Here is a 13,288-nt window from a genome sequence, read left to right on the forward strand (position 1 = left end):
TTTCTCCCAGTGGTAACTTGGCACCTGAAGTAAAGAGATAGTTGGATCAGTTATTCAAGTATTACACAGAATTATACTTACAGTTTGCTCTTTGACTCATTAATCATATCTTACGAAGCTATGAAGGAGTGTTTATGAATGTAGCTGTACTATTTTAATTTTAATTTAATTTTGATTTTAATATCATCATAGAAATACACAGTCTACCTGGCCTGAGTGTGAGAATTTCTCTGGGTTACACAAAAGATGCAGGAAGGGCATACACACACGCACACACACACACACACACACATTCACAGACACACACACACACACACACACACACACACACACACACACACACACACACACACACACACACACACACACGTGTATTGGCATATCTTCTACTGACTCTGTCTGCCTTGATTATGACCGAAACATCTGAGAGTCTGATTTGAGTTTGCTACATTCCTTCTCCAAACCTCTTACCCCAAAACATTACCTCCGTTTAAGGGTTTATACAACTTTTTTAAATAATGTCTGTGTTAGTTCTCTGTTTGTCATTTGTGCTATTATATAAAGCCTGGAATTACATTTGTTTGACCCACTGTTTTACTAGGCTTATACACCTAGGTATCTTGAGAGTTAACTCTTTTCTCTTTTTGTTTTATTAGTACATTCAGAAGTTATTTGCATGTATGTAAGCTCTGATAGCATAGGCTCAACTGAACAAACCTCATCACATTTAGGGACAAATCCAGAAATAATCAGGGACAATCAGTGACACCATATAAATATTAGTGCTATTAACCTGAGATGTTTACAGAGTAAGATAACATGAATTAATATACATTTTCTAAAGTATTATTATCCGAGTTTACTTATATATAATTCGCCACCTTTTCTCAAAGGTCACCAGTTTTACAAGGGATTAAAGGGGACAGCTAAAATTTGAGTCAAAATGAAGGGTGTCTGAAAATCTGGGATCTTTGAGAGGTATGCTGATATGCATGTATTAATTGATATACTGTACTGCTTGATGTATTTTCTTTATTCTTTCTGCACATGGCCAATGTTGCACAGGAAATGGGTCGAGTTTGGATCAATCTAACATAGCTTACACACAGACATATGATTTTAAGTGTACACATATATGTGCACGCACACACACACACACACACTTTTTTTAAATAATATATATATATATATATATATATATATATATATATATATATATATATGTGTGTGTGTGTGTGTGTGTGTGTGTGCACATTTGACTATTATGCAAATCTGATTCTGAATGACCACTTCCAGCTGTGTTGATTGCTTTGTTAGCCAGAATGACTCTGATACTTGAACCTCCTTCTTTATCACTGCTGGTAATTTAATTTCAGTTTCTCAACATCAGCACTGACATGAAAGGCATCTTAAAAGGTGGGATTTTATTTAGCACACTGTTTATTTGCATGCCACATGTTTATCACTCCAAGTGAGTTAATGGTGCCAGGAATTCTGACTTGTCTCCATTCATCATAACCATATGGAGGTCAAGAGCTGAAAGAGATCTTGGCCTGTTCACTAGCTTTTACAGAGTCCAGGACAATTTCTACACAGCAAGGATAGCTAATTACTGCAGCTCAGGGAATGCTTCCAGTCACCAGGGCCTGAAATACATGACTGTGAGAATTGTATTACAAGACATACTGACTGAATTCTGCTTTGATGCATTCAGACTGGCTCCTACATGCACTGTGATATTTAATTAAGCTCTTGTTTCACTGTATCTTGTCATACAAAAGTATTTTTGTTCTGGTAGGCTCTGAATGCCCAGGGACTCCTTAAGAAACAGAACTTTTACTTACATGTTTGTCTACTAAAACCATTCCTGCTTGTTATCTCTACACTAAAAAGATTAAAAAGGACTCTTGCTTTTTAATGCTTTTTTTCACTCTACATTGCTTGCTTGGATTACAGTGTTTTTCACATGCTTCATTTCTATTTATGTGCTAGGACTATGTATTATATAGGGATTTCTATTTATGTGCTAGGACTATGTATTATATAGGGATTTCTATTTATGTGCTAGGACTATGTATTATATAGGGATTTCTGTTTATGTGCTAGGACTATGTATTATATAGGGATTTCTATTTATGTGCTAGGACTATGTATTATATAGGGATTTCTGTTTATGTGCTAGGACTATGTATTATATAGGATTTCTATTTATGTGCTAGGACTATGTATTATATAGGATTTCTGTTTATGTGCTAGGACTATGTATTATATAGGGATTTCTGTTTATGTGCTAGGACTATGTATTATATAGGGATTTCTGTTTATGTGCTAGGACTATGTATTATATAGGGATTTCTGTTTATGTGCTAGGACTATGTATTATATAGGGATTTCTGTTTATGTGCTAGGACTATGTATTATATAGGGATTTCTGTTTATGTGCTAGGACTATGTATTATATAGGGATTTCTATTTATGTGCTAGGACTATGTATTATATAGGGATTTCTATTTATGTGCTAGGACTATGTATTATATAGGGATTTCTATTTATGTGCTAGGACTATGTATTATATAGGGATTTCTATTTATGTGCTAGGACTATGTATTAGATAGGCTTTTCTATTTATGTGCTAGGACTATGTATTATATAGGATTTCTATTTATGTGCTAGGACTATGTATTATATAGGGATTTCTATTTATGTGCTAGGACTATGTATTATATAGGGATTTCTATTTATGTGCTAGGACTATGTATTATATAGGGATTTCTATTTATGTGCTAGGACTATGTATTATATAGGGATTTCTATTTATGTGCTAGGACTATGTATTATATAGGATTTCTATTTATGTGCTAGGACTATGTATTATATAGGGATTTCTATTTATGTGCTAGGACTATGTATTATATAGGGATTTCTATTTATGTGCTAGGACTATGTATTATATAGGGATTTCTATTTATGTGCTAGGACTATGTATTATATAGGGATTTCTATTTATGTGCTAGGACTATGTATTATATAGGGATTTCTATTTATGTGCTAGGACTATGTATTATATAGGATTTCTATTTATGTGCTAGGACTATGTATTATATAGGGATTTCTATTTATGTGCTAGGACTATGTATTATATAGGGATTTCTGTTTATGTGCTAGGACTATGTATTATATAGGGATTTCTATTTATGTGCTAGGACTATGTATTATATAGGGATTTCTATTTATGTGCTAGGACTATGTATTATATAGGGATTTCTGTTTATGTGCTAGGACTATGTATTATATAGGGATTTCTATTTATGTGCTAGGACTATGTAATAGATAGGGATTTCTATTTATGTGCTAGGACTATGTATTATATAGGGATTTCTATTTATGTGCTAGGACTATGTATTATATAGGGATTTCTGTTTATGTGCTAGGACTATGTATTATATAGGATTTCTATTTATGTGCTAGGACTATGTATTATATAGGATTTCTGTTTATGTGCTAGGACTATGTATTATATAGGATTTCTGTTTATGTGCTAGGACTATGTATTATATAGGGATTTCTGTTTATGTGCTAGGACTATGTATTATATAGGATTTCTATTTATGTGCTAGGACTATGTATTATATAGGATTTCTGTTTATGTGCTAGGACTATGTATTATATAGGATTTCTATTTATGTGCTAGGACTATGTATTATATAGGATTTCTATTTATGTGCTAGGACTATGTATTATATAGGATTTCTATTTATGTGCTAGGACTATGTATTATATAGGATTTCTATTTATGTGCTAGGACTATGTATTATATAGGATTTCTATTTATGTGCTAGGACTATGTATTATATAGGATTTCTATTTATGTGCTAGGACTATGTATTATATAGGGATTTCTATTTATGTGCTAGGACTATGTATTATATAGGGATTTCTATTTATGTGCTAGGACTATGTATTATACAGGATTTCTATTTATGTGCTAGGACTATGTATTATATAGGATTTCTATTTATGTGCTAGGACTATGTATTATATGGATTTCTATTTATGTGCTAGGACTATGTATTATATAGGGATTTCTATTTATGTGCTAGGACTATGTATTATATAGGGATTTCTATTTATGTGCTAGGACTATGTATTATATAGGGATTTCTATTTATGTGCTAGGACTATATATTATATAGGATTTCTATTTATGTGCTAGGACTATGTATTATATAGGGATTTCTATTTATGTGCTAGGACTATGTATTATATAGGATTTCTATTTATGTGCTAGGACTATGTATTATATAGGGATTTCTATTTATGTGCTAGGACTATGTATTATATAGGGATTTCTATTTATGTGCTAGGACTATGTATTATATAGGGATTTCTATTTATGTGCTAGGACTATGTATTATATAGGGATTTCTATTTATGTGCTAGGACTATGTATTATATAGGGATTTCTATTTATGTGCTAGGACTATGTATTACATAGGGATTTCTGTTTATGTGCTAGGACTATGTATTATATAGGGATTTCATGTGCTAGGACTATGTATTATATAGGGATTTCTGTTTATGTGCTAGGACTATGTATTATATAGGGATTTCTGTTTATGTGCTAGGACTATGTATTATATAGGGATTTCTATTTATGTGCTAGGACTATGCATTATATAGGGATTTCTATTTATGTGCTAGGACTATGTATTATATAGGGATTTCTATTTATGTGCTAGGACTATGTATTATATAGGGATTTCTATTTATGTGCTAGGACTATGTCTTATATAGGGATTTCTATTCATGTGCTAGGACTATGTATTATATAGGGATTTCTATTTATGTGCTAGGACTATGTATTATATAGGGATTTCTATTTATGTGCTAGGACTATGTATTATATAGGGATTTCTATTTATGTGCTAGGACTATGTATTATATAGGGATTTCTGTTTATGTGCTAGGACTATGTATTATATAGGGATTTCTATTTATGTGCTAGGACTATGTATTATATAGGGATTTCTGTTTATGTGCTAGGACTATGTATTATATAGGGATTTCTATTTATGTGCTAGGACTTTGTATTATATAGGGAGTTCTACTTATGTGCTAGGACTATGTCTTATATAGGGATTTCTATTTATGTGCTAGGACTATGTATTATATAGGGATTTCTATTTATGTGCTAGGACTATGTATTATATAGGGATTTCTATTTATGTGCTAGGACTATGTATTGTATAGGGATTTCTACTTATGTGCTAGGACTATGTCTTATATAGGGATTTCTATTTATGTGCTAGCACTATGTATTATATAGGGTCACTGGGTTCATTACTTTTATTTTCTGCCTACTCTATCACTTGCCTGATTAGCTCCCAGAGGGTCCTTGCTTATAACTACCTCTCAAATTTAACCCTGCTGGTTGATATATGTTGGATATGTGTAGGCTACACATTGATGTGATGGTAACATAAGTGATTAGCCCCCACCGGATTCTTATCTTATGTGTGCTTTCTTGAAATCATCTTGCTAATATACTGCTACATGACTTACAGTGACATGACAACTGTTCTGTGTCAATTAACAAAACCGCTTGGTTCCACTCCATAACTCTACTGCTCATTTAATTTAATTATGCTAAGCAATCTTCGGTATTCCAACATTGATTCATTTTTGATACCTGCTTTATCCTATTCAGGGTCACAAGAATGTCATGTTCTATGCTAGTAGGCAATGGGTGCAAGGCAGAATAACACCCCTACATGGTTTACAAGCAGACATACAGATGTAGCCATATAATGCATGTACATAATTTGCAGATGTGCTCACAGACACAAATAAACCCACAGATGTGTGTGCATGCTTACACACACACACACACACACACACACACACACACACACACACACACACACACACACAAGCACATCCTGTGCACACCTAAAGGCAATTCATAGAAGTTCCAGACAACTTGTTGACATGTCTTTGAGATATGAAACCTAGGCAGACACAGGGAGAAAATTCCATGTTTTCAAAGAAGGCACCTCAGGTGTTAAGAGAACTACAGAACCAAACATGGAAAGGCAGCGACATTTAACTGTTAAGAAATGAAAATGTTTACTATGTGGTATACAAAACTCTATTATAGATACCAGCCAGCTCCATATGACTCTCCTTTGGCTTTCTGTCATGCATGCTGTTGTTGAAGAATTTGTGCATGACTCTGTGCTGTGCTGAACTGCCCTCTTGAATGCCTTATACGAAGGAGTGAGTCATGAAACAGGTTTTTATCTGGTTTCCATACTACCAAGTAGCATATGCCTAATGGTGAAAAGCATTACAGGGATATAGATTTGCTTGCATAGTGCACAAGAGAAGGCCATGACATATTTTCTGTGACTTGACGATGTTTGCCATCTCAAACCCCTGCAATGTCCAGTGTACCAAAGCTCCCTGTAGCCCTTGCTTTTGCTACATGGCTGCAGAGTGAAGATAAACAGTTAATCTATAAACATGTAAAATAATGCATATACAACTTTTTACAGCATTTACAAGGGAAAAAAATTTCAAAAGGCCGCTTTAGGATGATCGAAAAATTCCATTTATTTTCATATATTTTTTTACAGGTGTCCAGAAAACATTTCCATTTAGCAGATAATGTCAAAAAATCCAGCAAATTATCTAAAACAATATGAAGCTTACTCTCCCTAAGCATTTGCCAGAGGACAGGTCCAGGTTGCAGAAGTTAGCTCCATAGGGAATGCAGAATGAGTCAGTGCCATGTTGCTTTACCTAACAGAATAAGTAGAATCACACCTGAGTGCATTAGTGAGGCGACGGCAGTACTCATCATGTGATACACTCCAGACTATGGAAGTGAGAAAAGGGAATGCTCTTTGTGTAAATGGCAGCCCCCTACTGTGTGTTCAGCACTACTGGAGAGGACATTGAGCTTACACAGACATTCGTTCAGCAGTCCTACACCAAACTATACATTAGTTAGACTATGCAGCTATCTCTGCTGAGCACTGACATACATCTGAGTACCCACGCTGTTCCTAATATTTGATCAGCAGACTCTATGTTGTGTTGATTACACAATGCTTTCTCTGGCTACCTTAACTTTCTGCTTCTCTGCAGGAAGATGCACACTTTACTTACCCTCACCCTCTTTCTTATAGACAAAGGCAATAAAGACTCATCAGCAATTAGCTCACTACACAGTGCAAATATGCATGGAGAGAAGCAATGAGCAAACTGTGTGTGATTCAGAGAAACAGAATATGTGCTTGATCAAGGAGCAACATAGCTTGGTATACAATACATGTAAATTAAAGAATAATAACAACAAAATGCAGATGAGACACATAGCATTGCATATAAAAGACAATGCCAAATATGACAAACCAATTCAGAAATGTATAAAATGGGTGAACCGTGCCACTGCACATTTTTAACACAGTGAATCACTGTGTATGCAAAAGGTGTGATTCTTGGAAAAGCAGCAGCTACAGCTCAGCGTCTGCACTGCCAGTGGTCAGCATCAGAGTCAGCACTGCTAGTGGTCAGCATCAGAGTCTGCACTGCTAGTGGTCAGCATCAGAGTCAGCACTGCTAGTGGTCAGCATCAGAGTCAGCACCTGCAGTGATGTTGCATCATGGCCATTCACACCATTAGAGGAAATACATCCAGAAACTGACATACCACCTAAGTGACCAGCAGACTGTGGACCTTTTCCATGTGGACAGGGAGAAGGTAAATTATGAATTGTGCCATAGACCAGCAGAAGCAAAGGGATTTATGGCATGCAGTTTTAATCATATTATCTACAGGGACATTTTCAGAAAACTTCGGTAAACATGTTATGGTTATTACAGGCTTCACCCTCATAAATCCTAAATCCGTTTCTCAACATTATTATGCAGTATGAAGAAGAACATATCTTGTCTTCCAGGACATCAGAGAGAGAACCAACATCCTGTAGGCACTGTACAACCTTACCTGTTTCCCTGAGGTTCTATGAGCCATAGACTGCACATTTGCCATTAACACACCACCTGATCCAGAGATACTACATCTACAGGAAGGGCTTCCATTCCCTTAACTGCCAGGTCATCTGTAATACCCCAAGGCATTATTTCTAAGGTGTCTATGTAACAGCTGGGCAGTTACCATAGTTTTCACATTTGGCACGTCCAATCTACACTGCATGCTCCTGCAAGAAGATTTCTCAACTGGTCATCTAGCTGGTAGATGTGCATACAGGTTAAACAGACAGGTCCATAGACAAATGTACCATGCAAGCATGAAGATGGTCACATACATATATTTTTTTGTTTTGTGTTGTCAGCAAGACCAGATATTTTCTACAGTCCTGGTTGTGGCCCCTATCTGCAACTCTCTGACCATGCAGGGGAAGGTTTAGATTGTAGGCAGTACCAAAATGCTTAATTCTCTGGAGCAGATGTTGAGCCTATTCAAAGGATACTTCCATCGCCATTTACATCAGGAGGTATACTGCAGCACAGTATTGGAATACTGAGAAGAAAGAAAGTATCAAAGGCTTTGCCCAGGTCAAGGTAGGTGGTCTGCACCATCCTCCCCTCATCCATGGCTTTGGTGACTGTCACAATGAAGTCAACCTAATTTAACAGGCATGGCCTCCCCTTGATGAAACCAAACTGTGTGGGATTGAGTGTTAAGAGGTTGTCAATGTCCTTGTTAATGATGTCCATGATAATCTGTTCCATGGCCTTGCAGATCAGGCTAGTTAGGCTGATGGGTCTATAATTTCCAGGATCGGTGGACGCACCACCTTTGTGCAAAGGAATGACAGTGGCTGTCCTCCACCTGGCTGGGACAAAGCTGGTACGCAGGCTTTGGTTGAATAGGGTGCCTAATGGTGCTGCAAATTCCTGCCTGAGATGTTATCAGGTCCCATGGAGGCAGTATATTTTGCCTTTGAGAGGGCAGTGATGACCTGCTCCCTAGAGATAAGGGGAGGGTGTCAGGTACTGGGGATGTTCTGATTTACTGATGGGGGGGCAGAGGGGTGAAGGCTTCACTGAACCTGTCTGCCAGCAGGTTGGCTATATCTACGGTGTTTGTGTATGTGGTGTCCTTGACCACCAGTTCTGAGCAGATCTGAGTGCTTTTTTTTGAGACTGTGGACATATGTGAAGAAGGCCTTATAACTGTCTTTAGTAAATGTGGCCAGTTTGGACTCGAACTTTGCTTTGGAGGATTTCACTAGTGCTCTTATTTACATGTTCAGACTAAGGAGAGATTGCTTCCAATTAGGCACTTGCTCCTTCTTGGTCCTGGACAAATTTTTTTTTCCTTTCATTATAGAGTTTATTTATTGCAAATGTCCAACAGACAGGTTTACTCTTCCTTGGGGAGGATAATTTTGTCCTGTCGGGTATTCCTGATTCCATGCAGCTATATAAATGCTCATAGAGTACTTTGGTGTAGGTTTGGACAGATGTGCCAGTTCCTATGGAGGGAGAGGGGGCTATGAAGCTGTTTATACCTTCCCTCAGGAGGTTGTAATCAACTTTGGAGAAATGTTTTTGTTTGACTCTAGCTAGGGGGGTTGGGGGAGATGGTGACTGTCGTTCTTATGTGCATTAATAAGATGTTGAAGCTTGGGTGTTTGTTTAAGTAGTTTATTTATACAAATACATCAGAATGGATAGCAGAAACATTAAACTTACATGAACTATCTAACTAATTGACTGACTACATACTTGCATGCTCACACTCTGGCTGCTCACTCAAAATGGCACCGTTGCTTAGTGACTGCTTACCTGTGCTCAGTACTTACATGCATATGCTGAGTCACTGGGAAGCTTCTTAAAGGTACATCACACACACTGATCTACATCCTCCCTCTTTACTGTGCTGTCTCATAGAAACAATGACATTTAAATAGGCATGCAATTATACAGCCACTAATAATAAAGAACGACAGTCATGTCCAGGTTGCCATGTATCTGGAACTAGGTTTCTAGATGTGACATGATCTTGTGACATGCTAGTTAGGACTAAGTTTAGAAACAGGGACAGTCAGTGGGGAATGTTCTGCCTGAGGAATCTCAGGGATTTTCTCAGGAACAGGGATTGTTGACGGAATGTTCTCTGGAACAGGAACATTGGACAAGTCACTCTGAGAACTAGAGTCTTTGTCACAGGAAAAATGCTGTAACTCTGGTTCAGACACCGATAACAAATGCTTCCGATTTCATCTGAATTCCATTCCTTGTGACTCCACAATGTATGACCTCGGCTCTTGACACAAACTTTTCACAAATCCGATGCGATCTAAACTATTTGACATCTGCATCTTAACTATCTCCCATTTTTGTAAAGAATGGAGTGGTTTGCTGGTTTTATCATAGTAAGACTTCTGGGACAAAGGCTTTTTCAACATTTAGGCTTTTACTGCTTTGTTGTTTATAGCACATTACTGCTGGTTTGTCTCAACATAATTCTCTGGGTAGGTGAACCAAGATGATTAGCACGAGGAATGTTTCTGAGATTCAACAAGTTGAGAAAAACATTGGTACTCTCACATCTGGATTTCTCTAACAGCTGTTTTGTACTTTGAACTGCACGTTCAGCCAAGCCCTTTGACTGAGGGTATTTAGGAATACTTGTAACATGAACAAAGTTCCACTCTTCTGCAAATTTTTTGAATTGCTGACTTGTAAACTGTGTACCATTGTCAGAAATAACTGTGTGGACTAGCATGGATAGAAAAATGTCACTTCAACTTAGTAATGACAGTACTGGAAGTCAGGTTGGGAAGTAGGTCAATCTTGAACCAATTTGAATTAGAGTCTACTAACACCAAGTAATGTTGAACATTCCACTCAAAGATATCTGTCACTACTGCCAACCAAGGTAGTTCAGGAATCTGGCTTAACTGAAGTGGTTCTTTCTGTTGATGCGGCTTTGTACTATAACATACTGAACAAGATGAAAGTACTTTCTCAATATCTCTTGATATAGAAGGTCAAATACTAGACCTATCACCCTTCTTTTGGTAGAATCAGTTCTTGGATGGCCACAGTTTAAGATCTTAATATACTCTTGTTGCAAGGACTTTGGAACAATCACTTTAGGACCTTTCATGATGATACCATTGTCTGACAAAATGTCATCTCTGTCTGGAATATAAGGTTACACTTCTACTGGTAAACAAGATTGTTTTGAAGGCCACCCTCGACTGATAAAGAGGTTTAGTTTCTGGAAAATTGTATCTGAAGCTGTGTGAGTTCTGCTCTCATCAAGACATTTAGAAGAAAAATTATTCACTTCCATGACCTCAAATCAAGTTGCTTATTCTTATGCTGTTCTATGATTTTTCTGGGTGATCTGGATAAAGTATCAGCAAGATAAAGAAGTTTCCCTTTTGTGTAAACAGGATTGAAAATGTACTTTTGCAATTTGAGCCTCATGCATTGTAGTCTAGCTGAAGCTGTATGCATAGTCTTTCTGAAAATAGTAACTAGCAGTTAGTGGTCAGTTTCAATCTGGATAGGTCGACCATAAATATAATTATGAAACTTCGAACATGCAAACACAATTACTGAAAGCTCTTTCTCAATCTGGCATACTGCATCTTGGTTTTTGTAAGAGTTCCTGATGCATAGGCTAGTGGTCTACTCTCTTGAAGAATGACTGCACCAAGACCAAACATAGAAGCACCACAGGAAAGAGTGACTGGTTTGTGAGCATCATAGTAACTGAGAGTTGGTGGGTTAGCAATTTTCTGTTTCAGGACATCAAATACTCTTTGGTGCTGTTCTGACCATACCCAAATTACATCTTTGCATGTCAGCACTCTGAGCAGTGCTGAAAAATGGCTTAAATCTGAAATGAACTTGCCTAGATAGTTGACCATGCCAAGAAAATAGGGTTTGGACATTGTCTGGAGTTGGCATCTCTAGAATTGCTGTTTGCTTGCAAGGATCTGGTTATAAATCTGAACTGGTAAGCAAGTGACCGGCATAAGTAATTTCCTGTAGCCTGAATCTGCACTTCTGAGGATTCAGCTTAAGATTCACTTCACATGTTCTTTCCAGAACTTACTTGAGGTTTCTGTCATGTTCAGCTTCACCATTGCCTCCTACTAGAATATCATCTACTATAATTGCCCATGGATAGCCCCAAAAAACTTGCTCCATCGCACGCTGAAAGACTTCACTGGCAGAATTTATCCCAAATGGTATTCTCAGAAATCTGTATCTTCCAAATGGCATACAGAATATGGTTAACAATGAAGATTTTTGGTCAAGCAGAATTTGCCAAAAGGAACTCTGCATCTAAGACATAAAATAAGTGGAATTTAGCATGAGGTTGGCAACATCTTTGACTATGCGCATTGGATGATGAGGCCTTCTTAATGCTTTGTTCAGATCTCTTGGATCAATACATATTCTGATGTCATCTGAGCTTATCTTATGAGCTACCACCATGGAGGATACCCATTCAGTACGTTCCTCTACTGGACAAATTACTCCTAGATGCACCATTTTGTCTAACTTGGCTTTGACTCTGTTCTGCATAGCTACTGGAACTTTCTGCACTGGTCTGATAAGTGGGCTGACCTCTGGGTCTAACTTCATGGATTACACAACTGGGAGTTTGCCTAGTTTGTCAACAAAAATATCAGCATACTCAGAAATAATAGTTTAGGTGAAATTTAAGCTGTTGTCATGCAGGCTTACAGGGTGGATCTCTTCATTAAGTGAAAGCAGTCCCATTTTCAAACTATCTCTGAAGTCCACCAATGACAGCACGTGTCTTTTGACTATGTTCATAACTGTTTCTAGAAGAGTAACATAAAATCACTACTGAGCCTTCAAGTTTGAATCTGTTCACCACCATAAACAACAAGCTTTTCACACTTTGTCAAATCAAGTTGTTCTGTAGCTTTGACTCTAGCAAATGTTTCTGCTGACATGACACTGCACTTTGAGCCAGTATCTACTTTGAGCTCTATAGGAATCTTATTAATCCAAGCAGTACAAAAGATCTCATCTTTTGCCCACAAATCTGCTGCATTAACTCTTTCACCAAGCACAGACACACCATCAACATAAAAAGTAGGGTCACAGCTTTCTAATCAATCAACTTGCCTCTTGGAATGCCTTCTCTTAATAAAAGAATGTGTCTTATTTGTTTTATAAAATCTTTTTAAATGATTCCACTTATTGCAAGAATGACACTGCTGACCAAAATCTAAGCACTTTTCTCTTTTTGGCTCGTGAT

General features: G+C 37.1%; 1 protein-coding gene across 1 annotated transcript in view; it reads right to left on the minus strand.

Annotated features, from left to right (window-relative positions):
* The window catches only part of TMTC1 (transmembrane O-mannosyltransferase targeting cadherins 1), a 2,511,834-nt gene that overhangs the window by 1,682,162 nt on the left and 816,384 nt on the right, over positions 1 to 13,288 (minus strand). The gene's annotated exons all lie outside the window — the stretch shown is intronic.

Source organism: Protopterus annectens, chromosome 11.part0 (assembly GCF_019279795.1).
Source record: "Protopterus annectens isolate FY-2018-M chromosome 11.part0, PAN1.0, whole genome shotgun sequence".
In the NCBI taxonomy this organism is placed as follows: Eukaryota; Metazoa; Chordata; order Ceratodontiformes; family Protopteridae; genus Protopterus; species Protopterus annectens.